The sequence below is a fragment of the Myotis yumanensis genome, unplaced genomic scaffold (assembly GCF_028538775.1).
Source record: "Myotis yumanensis isolate MYYU_CA2020_CCGP unplaced genomic scaffold, mMyoYum1.0.hap1 SCAF_6, whole genome shotgun sequence".
Taxonomy (NCBI): Eukaryota; Metazoa; Chordata; class Mammalia; order Chiroptera; family Vespertilionidae; genus Myotis; species Myotis yumanensis.
Window position 1 is genome coordinate 24,790,720 of NW_027223757.1, and position 21,507 is coordinate 24,812,226.

General features: G+C 38.3%; 1 long non-coding RNA gene across 2 annotated transcripts in view; it reads left to right on the forward strand.

The window, feature by feature from the left end:
* Positions 1 to 19,187, forward strand: part of LOC139012201 (uncharacterized) — a 67,934-nt gene extending 48,747 nt beyond the window's left edge. The window contains exon 4 of one of the 2 annotated variants that reach the window (XR_011471832.1): positions 18,180 to 19,187. This is a non-coding gene — a long non-coding RNA (uncharacterized lncRNA). Of the gene's footprint in view, positions 1 to 15,103; positions 15,497 to 18,179 lie in introns of those variants that run through there. The other variant, XR_011471831.1, reaches the window with a different exon arrangement.
* The last annotated feature ends 2,320 nt before the right edge of the window (positions 19,188 to 21,507 follow it).

Sequence of the window (21,507 nt, forward strand, 5' to 3'; positions counted from 1 at the left end):
GAGGTGAACATTCATCTAGGAGGGGGGAAAGCCTTTCTGTGATAAGACCCAGAAATCTTGTTTTTCTGCTAATGCAATTTCATACATTTTTGTTGCGTGGTGGGCTAAGCAGCATTCCTGGTCTGTTGCCCCGGCTGGGAATTGTTCAGCGCCATGTCACACATAGCTGTGCCCTCATGCTGAGCAGTGCACTGATCCCATGGCTGCAGTGACAGTTGCTGCAGAAAGCAAGGCAACACTAATTCATTCTCAGCCTCCTCTTCCCAACTCTGTCTCCAGCCTAGCATCCCTTTCAGGTTTATTCATGAGCTCATCACTCCAGAAGAAAAAAGTTTATTTGCATTATAACATTAGATTTAAAAGCTATAAATTATGCAGAGCTATAAATACTGCTCCTGGGTAAACACCACCTCTCATAAAACCCGTGTTTGTGCACGCGCACACATGAGTATGGTCTTTGGATTTTCTCCCTCGCCTTACAACTCTACCCAACCTTCAACATCCTGAAACATAGCAGTTAAAACAGTGCTGTTTGGTTTTCTTTCTTTAAATGGAGAGGAAAGAATTTGGACTTGTTTTAAACAAGCTGGGATTCTGAGTGAAACATGGCACCAGGCTTACTCAAATTGGAGACTCATCATCATTTCACAGTAAAAGTACTGCTGCCATATACTAGTATGTATCTGGAAAGTTAAAAAAACGATCATTTTTTGTCCTGTATTGTCTATCCACCAGAGGCATAGGCAACTGGTGTGATAAACAAATTTTCACCAGCTTTGCCACCCTGGAATACTCCTCAAGTGCAGGCCAAACTTCAAATCATCAATATAATAATTACTACTGATCAAATATTTTCAGATACTGAAGAGTTGGTCATTTGAGAAGAGGCTAATCTCAGATTGAATATAAGAAAGTCATGACTCTGTATCTCTCTTCTCACTGTAAAAAAGAAAATCCTGTTCACTAAGTCTGTTACTCACATGTGCACACAAACTTGAATTTCAATGAATCCTTGTGTCCTCTGCATCCAGTGGCCCGGGTACTTGGAAGTGCTGCCAGGAGTCAGACATGGCTGTTGTGTCTTTGGAGCCTGTGTCAGGGGTTGGGTGGGGGTGACCCAAGGTGGGTTTGGCCCCAACTCTTTTCTCCTCGGTGAAATACACATTGTGTACTGGCTTGATTCATTAATTCCAACTCATCATGGAACCGACATATGAACTACAACTTTAGGAAGATTATAGACCAATCTTCTCTTTTAAAAATAACAATCACCTACTTTTTCTGGTATTGTCTTTATATTGCATAAAGTCTCCCTCAAGTCCAATTAGAATCCTTCCTAACTCATTTTAAACCTTTTTTTTTTCTTGCCTGGACCTACTGTGTGCCAAGCATTGCTCAGAAACGAACTAAATAGACAAAATCCTGCCCTCATGGGGTTTCCATGCTGGTGGGCTTCCTTCCACTGCCCAATTATTCCCAGAACTATGAGGGAGGAATGGGAGAAGGTAAGAGGAAAATTCAGCTGGTTTGAGCCAGCCACTGCTGACCAATGGAAGGAGGGCTGTGGGACCCGGAAGGAAGCAAAAGGGAGAAGGAAGTGTGGCGTCCTAGGAAAACCTGCCAGGTGATCTTAAATTGCCTGGCTACCTGGGAAGAGTGACCTTCCTTACTAAGCAAAAGACCCTGTTTGTGAGGCCAGGGGACAATATTAATTTCCCATTATTGCCTCTCCCTTCTCGTCTCCAACAAAATGTAAAACAAAAATAGAAGAGGAGCAAGAGGCCCCTCTCTCCCAAGAGCCTTCACGGGGCTGAGTCTCAGGGCAGTTGTAGAAGGCACCTGAGAGAAATATTAGAAGACTTGGGTTCTAGTGTAAATTCTATTGCTAACTAACCATTCACTTGTGTGTCAGATGAGTTTAGCTTACATAATTGCTAAAGTCTCTCAGTCTAAACCATCTATGGCTGTGAACTCACTAGAAGCAGGAATAAAGGTGAACACGATTCTTGATCAAAACTCAAATCTTTACATAAAAGTTACTAATAGAACAAACAGAAAAGGCATGGAAACTCATATATAACAGAATGCCTGATATTCCTATATATATGAATATAAGTTGAAATACCCCAGTGATGTTTTTATTATTAATATTGAAACTTCATAGTATGAAAAGTCAAAATAATGTTTTAATTTTAAACCAATCTACCAATGGTCAAATTTTCTTCCATGTAACAACTACATCTTCTTGCCTACTAAAACTTGTAGATTGTATCTGAAATATTAATTTACCCATGAAGTTTCTAATATTCCCAGTCAGAATGATTTTTTCTTTTTTCTCAGCACTTACTTTCTCCCTCTATTGAATCACTTGGCATACTCTGACTGGCATACTTTGTGTGGTGTGTGTGTGTGTGTGTGTGTGTGTGTGTGTGTGTGTGTGTATGCATGTAATTCCCACAGACTGTGAGTTCTTTGAGGGCAGAACTTGTATCTTACTTATTTTTCTGTCTAAACAGTTAACACAGAACCTTGCATAAAGTAAAACACCAACACATGTTTGTTGGATTGCATTCCTGTCCCCTGACCCATTATGCCAACTGTTCTGGCTTATGCAATTTCTCAACTTCCTCAATTCCCAGGAAACTCAGCTAATAGAGATGAAAACCCACAGATTGTAGAAGAAAATGAGATAAAACAGACAGATTGTTCGAGTCTTGGAAAGGACGTATTACAGATGGAATTAATATTGGCAAAACACCAAATAACATAAAAATGTGTTAGAATTGATTGATTCTGCCCAGTAAACAAAGTTAATTTACCTTCCCAGTTAGTCATAGACCTATCACTCCTGGCCCAGGCAGGTTGGAGGCTTGCAGGCTCCTCAGGTCATAGGATAGAACCATTTGACCAAAGAGTCTGAGACAGGGTTTTCTTGAAAGGTATTTAATACTGTCCGAATCTACCCAGTTTACAGAATAGACAAGATGGGCCCCGATTGGTAGAATTCCAGTTTTCCTGCCTTGAGAGAAAGGAAACACACTCCTTTTGTTTCTGTTCTTATATTTATGTTTTTTGTTTTTGTTGGGAGGGGAAGTCAGGGGCAATGGTAGGAAGTTGATCTACCACCAGGCATCATGGATGGTCTTTGTTTAGCAAAGAAAGGAAGCCCTCAAGCAGAGGCTCCAGACAGCCAAGCCAGAATGTGCTCTTGGTGTTGGATCTACCACTTACAGCACTAGGATTCATTTCTTAATAAATGGCTCTTTGGTATAAACTCTAGACCAGCTCAGGTTATTGCAAACCACTTTGATAGACTTTTTAATGTTACAGTGAGGAGAGGTTGGCACAAAGTGAAGGGGAGACAAGACTAAGATGAGTAAAAAATAGTTCTTGTCCTCAAAGTTGGATATGGTCTGGGCAAAGATTGACATGTCCACACTAGAAAGGGAAGTGGTTTTTGTGGGCTAAATGTGGAATTTAGGAAATTTCTAACTTCTTACATTTAGTCCTAAATTTTTTTCTCTTCAGTTTTTTTGCTCCACCAATCAATAATGGGCTCCCAGAAGCAGGTATAACAAGCACACAAATGATAAAGTTACTGCCTTTAAGGAGTTTATAAGCATCTTTTATTTGTTTTTATTATTTTTAAAAATATATTTTTATTGATTTCAAAGAGGAAGGGAAAGGGAGAGAGAGAAACGTCAATGATGAGACAGAATCATTGATCGGCTGCCTCCTGCATGCCCCCTACTGGGGATTGAGCCCACAACCCAGACATGTGCCCTTGACTGGAATCAAACCCGGGACCCTTCAGTCTGCAGATTGACACTCTATCCACTGAGCCAAACCAGCTAGGGCTATAAGCATCTTTTAGAGAGGAAAAACAAAAAAAGACTCCATGAAACAGAAATCATATAAAATAGTATTATGTGCCATGTTATAAGATAGTAACAGTAAGTGTAGTAGAATTTTACATATACAGAAAAGCTTGGTATTGGCTTGAGCAATGGGAGATGTCATGGAGGAGATAAAACTTGAAGTGGACCTTGAAGAAAGTCAGGGCTTACAGAGAGAGAAAATCCCAAAAGAGAGCTAACCCATTAGCATCAAAATCATATTGTGTAAATCATATTGTGTAAATCAAAATAATTTTCTGCTATAATGTGATCATTGGTTCTTGAAGAAGCCTTGTGTATTCACAAATGTTTGATAAAATTTTGATTTCAATTGGGTGGTTGGGCAAAAGGAGGTTAGGAACTAGAGAATTTCAGCAGTCCATTTATTTTTCCTGCAGGAAATTCAATTTTAAGAGTTTTATTGATGCATATTTTGCTATAACAAACTACAAAAAGTGGTTAATCAAAATTAGAAAACAATAATCTAATGTTTCAGACAATGATAGGAATAGTACTTTAAGACCAGAACAAAAATCAATGAATTTCTAGATCATTATTATTTATACTCATTTTGGGGTAAAATTCCAAACTGATATAACTTCGTTTTTTTACAAAAACAACAAGATTAAAGCAAACTGTAGTGTAGTTCCCATGCCTCAACCAGCTTCTAGCCACTCAAACAAAGAAGTTATGTGATCCGAGACAGCTAGTTTCTCAGGGACACTGTGCCAACAACCTGATCAAACTACAGTCTAACCAACAGGCATGGGATGAAATTAATGCAATTAATTAATGAAATTATATTGCCGGAGTCTATTCATTGTCTTCACTAGCTGAGTTTAGACAGAGACCCCCAAAAGCTAGTAACCTTTGAAATCCTAGCAAAGGTCAGAACTGTGCACCACCCAGTTAATCTAGGAACCACCCAGTTAATTTAGGTAATAATAGTTGAAGCATCATCCCCACCTTAGTTCACTTAATTCCTTAGATACTTGTGTAGATCCTTGTTGATTATTGTTGATCAGATACTCTGCCTATTCCTGGAAATTGTCTACTGATGAGCTAATCAGATACTCTTGTCTATTCCTGGAAATTGTCTGCTGATCTGTGTGTCATTGAAACCTCCTTACCCTAAGGGCTACTCCAGATCAATAAAAGATTGGAGCAGCCTGAGCATCCAAGGAAGTCCTTCGGGACTTGCCCGCCTGGTCCTCCAATATCGCAAAATTATCTCGTGTCATTTCTCTCTCATTTGTTGTGCGGCTCCTCTTTCAGATACCGAACCCTACTCCACACAGAACGTGGAGGGAGTGTTACTCGACATTATATCTAATTCTCATTATGAAAATTTAAGCTGTAGGGGAAATGTTATGCTTGAATGGCAGTCCTAACCTTACCAGACTCCTACATGCCTTTAAACATATCACCTTGTCAGATTCACACTCAGATGCCTAGGCAGACTTCCAAGATGACCCTCAATGATCCTTGCTTCCTGGTATTCACATTTTATGAATCCTCTCCTCTTCACTGTGGGCTGGATCTATAGACTTGCCTCTAACCAATAAAATATGGCAGAAGTAATGGAATGCAGAACGTCACTGAGGGAGAACAAAGTTTTGCCACCTTTATGCTTTTTTGGGATATTGATTTTAAGTTGGTTATTTTAAGAAAAAAAAGATTCAGAAAGAACTTTTGACTCTCCCCACACCTGCCTAAATGAATTTAGATGGGGAAAACCTGCTTAAAAGAAGGGAGCTATCACTTTAACATAATATGAGCTAAGTGTGGCATATGGTACAATCTAGCAACTTCTGTTTGTTAGACTTCCCTCTGTGTCCCATTGTTCCTGGGTGGCCTGGCAAGAATTTGTCTATCAAATGTTTGCTCCTTCGTATCTACTTATGAATTGCCTACTTTCCTTTTGAAGTCCCAGACACTTACCTCTGCTTAGTCCAGAATGAAATATAACCCTAACTGCCAAATGTGTCTCTGGAACCCCTATGTGTACATACATAATACATGTGGTACTTTTTTCCTGTTACTCTATGTCAATTTGGTTATTAGATTAGCCAGAAGAATTTAGAAGGAAATTTATTTTTTTCTCCCTTACTGGTAGAAAATTGTGGACAGGCCAATAATGGTAAATACAGGTTAGTTAAGTTTGCAACCTAGATTCCTCTGGTGCCTAGTAAAAGTCTAGAGTTGTCTCCAGTGATTCACTCTGTTCTTCCTATAGAGAGGGGAGAGGAGAGAGGGGACACCTTTATAAATGTGCGCCCTGCTTTTAGGCAAAGAGGAAGAAGGCAGAGAGCTTTATTGCATTTGTTTCTTTTTAATTGCCTTCTGCTCAAAATAATCCTTATGCTAAAGTGAAATACTTGGAGGTGGCATATTCTGTTGCCCTTCAACAGCAACAGATAAGAAATATATTTTGTAATATTGTAAGGGTCAGTAATATCTCCACTTTACAACCACACAAGTGTGGCTCAGAGGCTTTAGATAACTAGTCTTCAGTAGAATGACCGAGCTAGGATGATTGTGATTCTCAGCTGGATGATGTGTCATCAGTCCCTCAGACTGTGCTCTTCCTTCCACATGAGTGTGATGTATATGGACTGTCCAACAACGCCAGTCTCTCTTGTCACTTCTCTTTCCTCTACCTATTAGTGCTCAGCCCAAGCCAATTTCCACTGAGAATATCTTTTCCTGTCCCACGTTACAATCTATAATTGTGAGGAATGTTAAAAGATTCTGGGCTGCTGTATTTGGATCAAGCTCACCTCATATTGGTAGCTCAGCATCATACATTTGTGCTGTCAGGAGACAGTGGGGAAGGGGGTTGTACCTGTCAGGACCATAGGTTCTGGCATTAGGCACACCTGGGCTCAAATTTTAGCTATGGCATTTAATTGTTATTTGAAACTAGTGACCTGGTGCATGAAATTCGTGCACATTAAAAGGGAATTAATTAGAAATATTTTAATATTGCTGTTTGCCCTTTCTCTATAATAGAAGTGTCAGAGATGAAAGAAAATTAGTAAAATGTATATGAAAATCTTCCTCCTGTCAGAGTCAGTCAAGTCCCCACCCATCCACGTGCACCTGGAAATTGCGCGAGACCCAGATCCAGACTGCCCCACATCCATCAAACCCCGCTGGGTGGGGGGCGCGGCCTCAGGTTGCCTGGCCCAGTGCCAGGGTGGGGGGCTCAGCCTCAGGTCCCCCGGCCTGGGCCGGGGCTGGGGGTGTGCCTTGAGGTCCCCGTCAACCCCTGCTGGGCGAGGGGCACGGCTTTAGGTCCCCTGGCCTAGTGCCAGGGCGGGGGCATGGCCTGAGGTCCCCCGGCCTGGGCTGGGGCTGGGAGTGCACCTTGAGGTCCCTTGTCAAGCCCCTCATGGCAGGGGGCGTGGCCTGAGGTCCCCTGTCAAGCCCCACCAGGCGGGGGGTAGGGGGGGCGGGTTGCCTCAGGTCCCCTGCCCTGGCCCAGCGCCATGCAGCCTCAGGTCCCTGCTGATTGCTTGTTAAGGCTCATTAGAAGAACTCGGCCTCCATTGTGGGCGCAGCCATCTTGTGTTATGGAATCCCTGCCTCTGCTGTGGGCGCAGCCATCTTGACCATTATGATGTGACAATCAATTTGCATATTCCCTCTTTATTAGATAAGATATTACTAAATGCTTCTGTATACCAGTTTCCACTTCTGGAAAACAGAGGTAATAAAATTCTCTATCTCAAAGTGTTATGAAGAGTAACACATAAAGTCCTGATACACAAATACTCAAATGTTAGTCTCTCCTTGCTCCTGTCTGTCTGTAATGTAGCCAGAGGTGCCTGTGGATCTCGTTCCTCCCGGAAGCACATGCATATTGGACAAGCTTCAGCCTTTTTAGAGTTATACTTTTCAAAATTTTCACTCAGTTTCTGCAAATTGATCCTGGCTATACCAGTGTGTTGCACACAAATAGCTGTAGTCACATGGCTCTAGCTGTAAAAGCACATTGGAAGATAGTTCTCCATGAATCTCTCATGTTCCTTGTGACTTGCAAGCAGGAACTGACAGTTCTTGTTTTGGTCTGGACTACCCTTTCCAAGGATGTTTGTATCGCAAACAGCCTTGGAAGAAGGTAATGGGATCTGTCTACAGAGGAGAGGGCAGATTTGCTTGCAATACAGTATAATAATATCTCTCTCTGGGGCAAAGGTCGAGCAAGTTTTCTTATAGCCCACTTAAAAAGTTGGGTTTCCTATGCCTGGAATTCTTTGGCTGTGACGCAAATCCACTCCATGTGTAGTACGCACCAGGCCCACTCTCGTCACCACAGTAACACTTAGGGGACTAAGGGGTTGACATAAATATGAAAAATCCATGCTGCCTATTGTGCTGGGACTCATAGAGTCCTTTGTCTCTAGCCTGGATATCATGTCTTTTGCTATCATCCATGAAACTGGGCAAAAATATCAGACCCATGATAGTTTCCTCATCTGTATGATGGAGATGATGGGGTGATAGTACCAACCTCATACCTTGAGAGAATTAACTGAGAATATATACACACACATAATTATGATTAGAACAGGGCCTGGCACATGTACACTCCTTGAGTGTTGGTATTATTATACTTTTTTTGTTGTTGTTGTTAATCCTCACCTGAGGATATTTTTTCCATTGATTTTCAGAGAGAGTGGAAGGGAGGGGGAGAGACAAGCAAGAGAAAAACATTGAGGTTAGAGAAACACATTGATTGGTTGCCTCCCTCACAGGTCCTGACTGCAACCGAGGTATGTGCCCTTGACCAGAATTGAACCCGTGACCCTTCAGTCCATGGGCTGATGCTATAACTGCTGAGAAAAACTGGCTATTATGCATTTGTATAATTGGTGCATGAATTAAGACCAGTAATTCACATCAGAATCCAGAGAATAAGGCCTGAAATAACCATTACATGACTTTTCCCCCCCTCTCACTAAAAAAATTGTTACTTTGCTTGCAAATAAATATTAGTGTGGAATCTCTAGCACACACACAGCAGTCATTACTGTAATTATTTCATGCTGGATAGGTTGAGCCAAATAGGTAAAATTATAATAGTTTTCCTTTGCAGACTTGAGGGTTTTTAAACTAATAATCTATTACTGAATACATTTTTATTAAGTACCTATGTGAACAATTACATACTGGACATTTTTAGCTCAAAAAGATTGTTTCCTACTAACTCTGAGTCCAGGAGAAATCCTCTGTAAAACTTTTCATTAGCCAAGAGGGCATAAAAAATGTTGGGTTGATAGTGTAAGTAATTATTTCAGGATTCACGATTGCAAGTTTTTTAATCCAGTTCCCCTTACATTTTAAGACTAGCTATTGCTTTATCTTTAGCTGGTAGATTAAGAGTCAGCATGTTCTTATTCATTTTTAGAATTTGAAGAACATTGTGATCAGAGACCTTCTTTTTTTTTTTCATTTTGCAACCTAACTTCCTCTTTGGGTCTGTTGTGCCATAAGCTATTTTCTAACACCCATTTCCTTCCCTTCTGCATCATATAGTGTCAGACTTTGCAGGACTTGCTACCCAATAAATGTTATAAAGTGACTGGTAATCTATGATATCAGTTATTTTGGATCAAACTTAGAACTACCTGGATAGCATCTCCACACCATACCTGACATAAAAATGCTAAGGACCCTTTAAAAATAAATAAATAAATTTATATATATATATACATATATATATATATACACACACACACATATATTTATATGTCAGGAATTTTTCTAAGCAAAATCTCATTTAACAAAGTTAAATTATATCAAATGTACCCAGTTATTAGGAATCAAGTAGCTGTAAAAGCATCTCAATTGCCAAACCCAAGAATTATGAGTATTACATATTATGTGTTATGCTGAGTTAGGTTGAAAGTCTCATGTAGATAATGCTTAACCAAAGATTTCCTCCAAGGCAAAGTGTAGCAACTCAGGCCAAGCTGTAAAGTTTAATTATATTGGTACATGGAGCAAGGATTCAGGCCTTAGATATTTGGAATTTATATTTGTAGAAAAAAGTTACAGGAAATTATATTTTCAACCATTTTTTGCATACTTTAATTATGTCAAAAATAATTTTAGCTAGTTTTTTTAATGTTTAATTGTTTTTTTAGAGAGTGGAAGGGAGTGGGGAGACAGAGAGAAATGTCAATGTGGGAGAGACACATTGATGGGTTGCCTTTCGCACGCACCCTGACCAGGGCTGGGGATCCAACCTGCAACCTAGGTATTTGCCCTTGACTGGAATCGAACCCATGACCCTTCAGTTTGAGGGCCAACACTCTATCCACTGAGCAAAACCAGCTAGGGTTTAGCTCGTTTTTCTTTTCTTTTTTCTATAAGAAAAGGAGTATATCTGTATTTTAAAAAGAGTATATTCTCTCTTATAGCAATGTCAGTATATAAAAGGGCATGATATATAAACATCTTTCCCATAGCACCATTTATAACCCAAGCTGTGGATTTATCCTTATGCCCTGTGGGGACTGGCAAGGTCTGTTTTATTATTTCCAAGGTTTGAGGTGTTTTGAAAATCATCTAGTTCCATTTCCTTGTTTTATAGATGGTGAAGGGAAGGCCCAGGAGATAAATTTAACCCAAAGTCATTGAAGAAGAGGAAAGAATAGTGTAAAATCACACTCCTAGAAAATATCTTCCTTCATAATTAATTTGAAAATTCCATGTCTAATCTGGAACTAAATATATTCTGTAAAAGAAAATTCTTTGAATACCATGGATAATGCATTCTAATATCTAACAACCTTTCTAGTCAGAAGTGTCATTCTTGAGTGTAATAACCTCTTTTCATGCAAATTAAGCTTATTTCCACTTGTTAGATGCTTAATAGAGATGGATGATAGGCACTTTAGTAATTACAATCACGCACATGTATTATAATACTTTTTAATGTTAACTTATTCTCCATTATTTTCTTTGCATGCATTAAAGAATCCAACACCTTTAGTTTTTGAACATATGTCTTTGCTTCCCTTCCCTAGTAGCTAAGCCAGATATTTGGATATCATGATTCACTCCTCTATTTTTTCACTTTCACCTCCATTTAATTATTAGGGTCCTCTGGGTTTTACTTCCTAAATAACCCTTGACTCTCCCATCCTCAATATCACCACTATAATTTATGCCACAGTCATTTCTTATCTGAATTATCACAACATTTTACCTGATCTATTAGTCAACCATTAGTATGACAACAAGCAATCCCAAAATTATTGCTCTCATTACATGAGGACTTTAATTTGACCTTGAGCTTGGCTGGGGTTGGCTGAGCTTAGTTGGGCTCCATGTGTCTTCCCATTGTGGCACCAGATGAAAGAGCAGCCCCCATTTGAGATTTACTAGTCTCACGACCAATGTCATAAGCTCAAGGCGGGTAAAGCCATATCATGCTCATTTGAAGCTTCTGCTTGGAGGTGGCTTATGTCATGTCCTTCAAGATTATTTTGGCTAAAGTGAGTCTCTTGGCCAAGCTCAAAGTCATTGGAGTAGGGAAGTATACTATGCCCATTGATGAATGTGGCAAAGGTAGAGAGAGTGCAAACATTTACGAACACTGAGTAACCTGCCTGTAGTTATGTTCCTCTCCAATTCCTTTCCACACTATCCACCTCACAAACAAGATCACACAATACCCAGTAGCTTCAGGATTTTTAAGAACAGGGGTGAGGGAAGAATTAGTGACTTCTTCAGAGAAATGAGTCTTGAGAGATAAATAGAATTTTCTACAAGAGGAGAAGAAAGGAAGAACATTCTTGACTGAGAGTTCCAGAGCACAATAATAACATCCTTCTGATTGACTAGTTTATTTCTATAAATCATTTAACTATGTAGACAGCTCTTCATAAGATTGTCTCAGGTGTAGTGCAATGATTTGTTGTATTGTCATCTTTACTCTGTCCCTGCACAACTGTGAACTTTTAAAAAATCTTCATTTGAGAATATGTTTTTTTTTAATTGACGAGAGAGAGAGAGAGAGAGAGAGAGAGAGAGAGAAAGAGAGAGAGAGAGAGAGAGAAACACTGGTGTGAGAGGAAAACATTGATTGATTGCCTCCCATACATGCCTCGACAACCTAGGTATATGCCCTGACCAGGAATCAAACCCTCAGCCTTTTGGAGTATGGGATGATGCTCTAACCATTTGAGCCCCCAGGCCAGGGCCAGTTGTGAACTTCTTGATGGCAGAAATCATCTGTCTTATTTCTTTGATTACCCAGTACCTCGCATGGTGCCTGGAAGGCAGTAGGCATTCAAATTACTTGAGGGGAACATTCCTATGTTTAAAAAAGTTTGTTTTAGGTAACTGGGCCATCTTAAAATCATGCTGCTGGTCTGAGACTGCTGGACAGTAACTGGCAAACAGACTGTCATTATCTAAATCCCATGGCATGCATGGTCCGAGACACTACTTCTGTTACTCTTCCTTAAGTTCCTTACTTATTTCCTCTCCTCATTTGTCTTTTCTTACTTCTTCTTAAATATTGCTTCTTCAATTCATCAAGGCATATAAAATGTTAGCCTGCTTTCCTGACCTGGCAGCATCTGTGACCCTAAAGGAACTCATTATTCAGTCTTTCATGCAAATGCTTAATACCATGTTAGAGGTTGGCCTTTACCTTGCACCCTAGATACCCACTTTTATCCAGCTTTAGGGCTTAACCTATACTTTCTCCATTTCTTACAAAGTAAAGGTTGAGTCCATTACTAAGATTTTTCATACCAGGCCCTTTACACACGTTTGTCCCTTATGTTTGCTGCTCTTCCCCTTGCACTTTCCTCCACAGACCATAAGCCTCAGCACATCCTGCTCTTCCACATCTCTAGACTTGGCTTTTGTTGATCCCCTTGCTAGGAAACTCTTCCTCTTTGTCTTTGAGGAAAATCCTACTCATACTTCAAGGCTCTACTCTGTGAAGAGATCATTATTTCTGCCATTACTTCTCTACAATTGTCAAATGAATGAATGAATGATTTACTTGACAGTTCAGATTTATTTCATATTAATTTTCAACTTCTTTTTTCTATAAGATATTCTTTATTTTCCCCCTTATTTGAACTATTGGTTTTACCAATTTATAAGCCCAAAGCTGGCTGAGGCTCTAGACTTTATTTTTGTGCACAATTAGGTTTCTGCCTTTGGAAAATTCAAAACTTAAAACGGACATTATTCTCTCTGACAAGTCTTTTTTAAAAAAATCTTTATTGTTGAGAATATCACAGGTATTTTCACACACACCCCCCACCCACCCACCCGGTTTCTTCCATCTATCTGGTTTCTCTGACAAGTCTTAATATGATAGATATGTCTGTAATAGTGTGGATTTCAAGGAAATAATGCATTTTTTAAAAGTACAGATGAGTTATTATTATGGAAAATAAGAGGAAAATGGAATTGTATCATTCAAGAAGATGGGATAAGAAATAAATGACGATCTGACTTTCAGCCTATCAGACAGGCCTAATGATTCAGTGGAAGAGAGTGTATTGAGAAGTCTCAGTTCTAGTAGAGAACTTATGCCTGGACCCTGGAACCAGCAGCTTTAATCTGAATTTCAGCTCCACCACTTGGTTTGAGCAAGTCACAGAGGCTCCCTGTGCCTTCATTTCCTTACTTGTAAGATTGGGGGAATAACAGTGTGCATATCACAGGGTTGTTATGAGGACGAAATGAGTTAATATATGTAAAGCACTTAAAACGGTATTGGGCACATGGTTAAGTGTTATAAATTGCTATTTCTGCTTTGGAATTTCTCCCACTTTTTTTTAAAGTTGGAGAACAAAAATCCTTGTTCTCACCCTTCTGGGTTTCAACTGGGAAAATTAAAAAACAGTATAAAGCTTTAAAGTTCTAAAGAGATGCAGCTAAACACCTGTCCTAGGCTCCTCTTTCCCCTCCCCCACCCTCAATCACTTGAGGATGCTGCCCTCTGGTGGTCACTCAGAACTGCTATCTAGCTCATCATTCTAACTCAGGCCAGAATTTTCTTTGTCTCCATCTCCCTGTAACTTAAACTTTAATTTATCAGAAGTTAAAGTATTTCCCTCTGGGCATTGCTTGAAACGTAGCTGCTAAATCACAAAAACATATGTAGATTTCAAAAATTGGAATGATTATTAAATATTCTAATTTTTATTTTAATGGTTATAAACTATCAGAAGATAATATATGCAATTACAAAATGTATTGTCTAAGTCTTTTCATTGATATACATATTTAAAAAACAGATAACTAATAGCCAAGTACCTGAGGACCAAGTAGATATCTCTTTGTTACTGATTTAGAGATTCCTTTTAAAAAAATATGAATGCTAGTTTAGGTATTATACTTCATATTAAAATTTGAATTCTTTTATTAAAATTTTATTGTTTTGGCAAAATATTTTCCAGAATTGAGGAGACAAAAACTATGGTCATTAAAATGAGAATTCGTGCATGTGTATGAAGTCTATTAATATTCTAGATTTTATTATTTTTATCATCTTTAGTCTGCCCAACAGCCTAAACCCTATTTCTCCATGAATCTCATTTATAGGCATTTATTTTAAAGTGAAATTATGAAAAACTATTCTTTGCTAATTCTTTGGAAAACTTACATAATTCTGGAATGTAGTCTGAAGCAGCTAGCTCACCTCTGCTGGGTGAACTGTTATGTCATTCCCAGCACCAAAAAAGAAACATCAGAAGATCGGTGACTATTTATTTACACATTTGTTATAGCTTCTACTTGAGAATAAAGAATGAGTTTGAACTCTAAAAGCTGAGCCTGCAGGAAGCCCCATCAGTCTCTCCACACTTCTGCTGTCATTCCTATTGTAGGGGAAACATTATTCAAACCACAGGCTCCAAACTCCCAGGTAACTGAAGCCAGCAGGAAGCTCTGTTTGATATCAAGTATGTTCTTTATCAACCTTTTTGTTGTGATGGGAAGAAATGAACTAACTTTACTTTTATCTTGCCCTGTTTTAACATAACCCAGTAGGTGAATGCTTTATTGGTGTGTGTTGGCCAAATGCTTTGATATATACTGACTTTGTGGTAATAAATTTTCCAAATAAAAACAACAGCAATCGTTTTTCATCCATCTATACTAATCAGAAAATACTACATGTTCATATATTTTTATTAAAAATGTATTTGAAATTTTGCTTACAGAGGTTGCCACGGAAAACACAACTTGATTTTTCTTACAAGATTCTGGGAAACAGAAGCCCTTCTGCCATCACACAGAGAATCAAACATAACAATGCCACCTTGAACTTTGGGGTCAACATTAGAGACTCCACTGAATACTTGGTCTCAAAATGCTTTTTTGTATTAGACTCGTGTAAAATAAGAGAATTAAGGGTTTTTATGTTTTTCCCCCCACAAGTAGTTGATTTTCAGTGAACAAGATCATGATGCTTGTATTGTGCAGTTTGTTAGCAAAGGTACTTCTAATGCTCATATGCTTTTTGATATACCATTAAACCATACATTACAGCTGTTCTTTGTTCTTTGTAGAATATTATTTGTGCAATCTCCGATTCAGTATCTGTGTTTTACAGGGAAGGAACAAATTTGAAAAAAATATGGAAGGTTGAAGTAATACAGATTTAGAATGATTTTAACCTCATGTCTTTATCTTTCCTGCATTATTTTCTGTGATACATGGTCTCTTTTGGTTGCTGAGTTTATTACAAATTCCCAGAATCCAAATAATTTAATTCAAGGGGTTCAGGCTCTAACAGAAAGAAAAAAAAAACATGAGAAAATTTTACTATTTTATTTTAATGCAACATTTTGCAATTTAAAGCTCATAAGTAATTCAAACACCAATTATTTCAGTGCTATTTTTATTCCAGTATTAGAGACATTATATATATTTAAACAAACATTATTTAACCACTGTCTTGAGGAGGGCCAATGCATAGTTTGTTGAAGTTATACTCCATCAAAAGACAAATCGAACCAAGTATTAAACCCACAATATGCTGATAAATTTAGAATTATCAGCAGAGTCTCATTCCTTCTTATCTTCTTGGTAAGGTTCATATTAGCCTTAATTCCATTAGTTGGGAGGTTTTTGCTGATGGGAGTTAGTTAAGCATATTTGGTAAAACATGTGCCTATTTCTGTGGCTCCTGGGTACTCTTTCTCCCATTCGTTACTTTTACATTCGTATCCTGTTTTTAATCACTAGTAGCAGACAAATGCCAAAGTAGATCTATGAGAGAATCCTTCAGCTGTTGGAAGTAGATTTTTGACACATCTGTTTTTGAAGGAAACAGGTATAATTAGCTATAAGAATTGAAAACAAATTATTTCTTTCAAATTAAAAAAAAAGACATTTTCAGGTTGAAAGGATGTCTGAGTAGAAGAGTGAGATAAAACACAAAATTTTAAGATGGCTGCATCTTTCTCGGGGAGATTTTTATATTGAGCATTCCTAGTGGAACATAATATGAAATTTTCTTGGCATTGGAGACCAAGCCCAGAGCAGAGAGAAAAGCTCTGTAGCCTTTCTTGAGCAGGAGTCCATACTGGAGCAATCCTCCGCTGTGTGTCTCTTCTCCTTCGCACTGGCCTTCTTCCTGGGCAGGAGCCCTCAGGAGATCTCAGCCCCTTGTGTCTGTGGCCAGAGGAAGAGGTGGAATGGTGTTTTCAGCAGCAAATGGCAGGTCCCATGGAAGGATGGTGGAATGGTCCAAAGGATGAGATGGAGGCCAAGTTTTCCACCTGAGGTTTTCTTTCTGCCCATTCCATCTTCTTCTCTTTGCATTCTTTCCATTTTAAGAATGACAATTTTATTCTCAGATGTATGTCATCCCATAGCTGGAAGGCTTCTACATCCAAAGATGTAAAAGAAAAAACTCTTTAAACTCCATGGAATCCTTTTATGTGGAAAAGAACTAAAAAAAAAAAGTGGATCCATGTGTTCAAAGCTGGGTGGGTGTGCAGGGCAGCGGGTTGCTGAGGTGTCTTTGCCAAATTACATCCACGCAGATGCATACCTCTTGAACACCACAGGGGCTCCTGACCTGCACCATCTCTGTACTGAATCAGGTAGAAGGTCACTGGCCACCAGACCATCTCTGCTGGCATTTCAGACCTCCTCAGGCTAAGGGAGCGAGGGGTCAGGGTTGTAGGCTGTGCAAGACTACATTCTGGTGGTTTTCATACTGGTTACAGGGGCTTCTAAAAATGCTTCCCAGGGAACTGGTTAAAGTCATAGTGTGTCTCACCAAATAGCTTTTAGAAATATTTGGTGTTTTTCTTTTCTTTTTTTTGGTACACCTGAAATCCATACAATCCCATTAACCAATGTGGTGTTTTTCATTTTCAAAATGCTGCCTGTAATTTATCCAGTGCTTATGATATTGTTTCTGTTTGTGTGGTAACATTTGTTATCATAGACCCATTATAGAGAAAGAAAGGCCAAGACTATGAAAGGATAAAAATTGCCAACAAATGGAGGGCATCTCAGATCATGAATATTTGCGATTTTCTAATATCAGCCTCAGACAGCATTTAGGAACATTTTTAATTTATGAAAAAGAGTTATGCTGTCAGTTTACATTGGTAACTGTGGAGACCAAAATTTAATAAGATGGAGAACATACCAAACAAAGGGGGAAAATGTGTGAAAAATTAAGATGACAAACTGAGGTTGGTATGGTGTTGTAAAGACCATTTATGTATAGTCTGATGGAGCTAAATGAAATATGGACTCAACTTGTTAAAAAAGAATTTCAGATTTTATAGAAAATCTCTTCATAAATATAAAATTATACTTTTTATTTTTCTATAAATTTTAATACTTATTGACTGTTTTCACTACCATTTATTTTATTTATATTTAAATTGTAGTGGCTATGATTTCAAAAGCTCTGAATAAATTTTCTTAATTTCAAGTTAAATTTATTACTCTATTTTGGGATTTCTGGCAAGAAGTAAAAGACAGATACCCATTTGCTTTCCAATAAAATAACAATTCATCTGATTTGTTAGCAGGAGCTTAGAGACTAATCCAATATGAAATAGTTCAATGCACATAATACAATTTCTCATTTTTATACCTGTGATTCTGATGTCCCTCCTGCTCGTACATAAAGTAAGAAATATATTTCCAATGACAACAGTAACCATATACTTATAAGGACATTGCTGAAATTGAAGTGCAGGGTATGTTTATATGTATGTGTGTGTTGTTGTTGTTTTATTAACTCGAATATTATCCCAAACCTATCAGGGAATTTGGAGAGGCTGACAGAGCAAAATGCAGTGAACATCCTATGTTGATGGTCAGCACACACTCTGAGAACCTGATGAACAGCTTGACCCAACAGCCTTTGACGTCCATAGTGAGTGGCTCTGGCCACAGCTCTCAGGCATGAGAAGTGGGTTCTTCCAAAAGCAAACAACCTTCGACCCATGGTCTTCATTTGGGCCCATCAGGTCAACAGTTGTTTCACAGGACATCGGCAATTGTCTTTCTCTGTGTGTCAGGAGCCTCTTGAAACATTATACGAGGATAATTAAGTGGTGAATAAGGGTCAATGCGGACAAATAAATCAAACTGATAGTTTGAACACAGACTGATTGAGCAAAAACAAGGACTTCTGCCATGCCTGTTACTGCAGTGCTTGATGTTAACTGACTTTGTTAACATTACATCCAAAGGCAGCAAGTGGGAAAGCTTTGTGTGGAATCAAAAGCTGAGCAAAGAGACATGGGATTTAATTGTTCAGCTTTATTTTTGAAATAAAGACATGCAGCGCATCCATTTAGTTGACTTTAATGGAGCACAAAACCAAACCCATTCTTTAGCATGCTAATTGAGTTAGAAGATGCTTTCCTCTTGGATAACAGAGATGTAAGAAATACCAATGGAATAATCAGACTTTTAGAGCAAAAGTTCAGAGTTATAAATATGACGAGAAGTTAAGTATTTGTATCTGTTGAGGTAGGTTAAATATACTAGTAAATGTAATATAATCTTATAAATATTTTAAATCTTGTGTTACAAATCTGGTGGTACTGTATATGTATATGAAACATTTGAAATGAAATATATTAATGTATGGAGGAGATTTTTGTTAGCAGAAGGGCAACCTAGAAATCAGGAAAAGAACAAGAGAGAGGAAGAGAAAGACAGAGAGAATCCTTAAAAAGGCTTTTATATGTCCACAGGATTGTTCTAAGGGGAAAAATTATTAGAAAAAAATGTAAAGAATAAATCTGTCTTTTAATAAGAATAAAGAGCTGCTATTTTTTTTTACTGTAAACATGAATCTAGACTATTTTATTTGGGTATTGAAATTCAACTTTTCCTAGCAGTCAACATTTCAATTTATTACCCACCTCTACATGCAGAAATAAACATGTAGTTGAAACTATTACCTTGTTATGTTAATTATCTCAGCTGTTCTCTAAAACTTTTGTCTTAATATACCAGATATAGCTTTATCAGATAGTGTAGGACATTGCATTTCATAAATATCACATATTATCTTTACACATGAGTAGCATGGTCTTTTTAAAGGGTGACAATTAATAGTCTCATCCATAAAGTGAGAACAATTAAGTCTGAAATATAAATTTAAAATATGTACAATATTTTATTTATATAATTATATCATACACTTGTTGAGCATTAATGAAATTTGTTTTCATATAGAAAGCCATTATTTTATAATCTTAGTCAATAGAAAAATCTCTAGAGAGAAATGAGGAATTAATGACTTCTATTCTTTTATGCATTTTCTACTTTATATTTAGATCACTTAAAGTTGGCAATATGGTGAACAGTGATTACAAACAGTAATTTATGAATTTAAATACATTTACATGACATTTGTTCAGAAACATTATAATTACACATTTATTCCCTTATCTGGGCATCTGTCTGCATTTTTAAAAAATTTAAGTTCAGTCACAAATACCAATATGATGGGATTAATGAAACTCACATTATTTGTCATTAATATTGGTTTTTATAGTAACTGTGCTACTATAAAATGACTATCAAGAATAAGTTATATGGCTAGTTATATGGACAGTGGCTACTTACTGCAGTGCTCCTGGGGTTGTTTTTTTTCGGCCCATAAATAATTTCACATAAAGAATCTAAGAGAAGCTCTTCTATGAGCCGCCTACCCTGAGAAAGTGGGCTGAGAAAGGTGTAATGGATTATGGAGGGAGATGAAGGCGAGCTTACACCATATCCAATCAGGCTTTTTCTTAAAGGTCAGGACATTCTGTCTGGGTCCATTTGTGTTTTTGATTCTGCCGTTTCACTATTCAGGAACACAATGTAACTGTCAGTCTCAACAACAGTTCCTGGCTCCACTGGCTCCACCGCTCTGGGGTAACATACAATATTTCACATCCACAAAACAATTCGGCGTCTGCGTGGGCAAACCATATGATGACCACGGGGAGCAATATGGTCACACCCTACTGAGCACTCTTAAGGAGGCTCTGTAAAGAACTACATCTAAAAAAGAATAAGGCTTTGCTCTTCTGGGCTTTTGCGTACTTGCCAAATAGCATTTTAATGTTTCATTTTTACCAGCAGAAGTCAAATGCAAATGTTTGCGCCCCCCCCCCGCCCCCCTGTTCCAGCTCAGCAGATAAAGACAGCTTTACTGATATGCAAAACATGTGCAGTCATGGAGTTAGGAGGGAGATAGATATTACAAATAATTTAGTACATTAATGATGGCCTTGTTGGATCTCCCCCGTGTGTGTTTTGTGATATTATTGATTTCTCTTTCCAAACGAAACCAGACACCAGCTCAAATTTATAAGGGCAAGGGATGGGTTCTGACAGTCTTGGGAGAGCAGAGAACCAATACACTGTCTAACATAATTTTTAACCAGTGGGTTCTGAACTGAGCTCTGGAGAATTAACGCATATGGTACATTTTCAAAGGATTTGGCCTGGGAGACGACTTTTTTGACCATCTGATTGATTTAAGTTACATCCCAGTTTGTCACTGTACTCAGAGAAAAATTAAAGAAAGAAATTATCTACATAAAAGGACAGCAGAGAAAAAAAATAGCTTCTATTTGGGGGCATATAGATCAGATTGTTTCCCTCCTACTATTCATTCTTATGGCTGCATTTTCCATTTCTATTCTTTTTATTCAATAGCTTCATCATGAATTCATTTTTTAAGTGAATTATTTTTTTAAAAGATTTTTAAAACTTTCTTGAATTTTTCTAACAGCAAAAGCTTTTAAAATGTTTTAAAATGATGTGTGTTCTCTTTCTATCCTTCTCAACATTTCACCTGTGCCTCTGAAGATTTCTTCAAGTTCATAGCACTTAATTCACCAGAGACATTATTCATTATTTAATGACTAGAGGCCCAGTGCACCAATTTGTGCACGGGTGGGATCCCTCAGGTGGCCTGCAGGGATCGGGCCCCAGCTTGCACCCCCAGGTTCACAGCCCCAGCTCGCACCCCGAGCCTTGCAGCCCTGCAGCCCCGCCTGGCACCCTGCTGTGGCCTGGCATTGCCCCCTCACCTGCTCCACCATCCCACTTGTGGGGCGATTGATTGGGGCCCCCT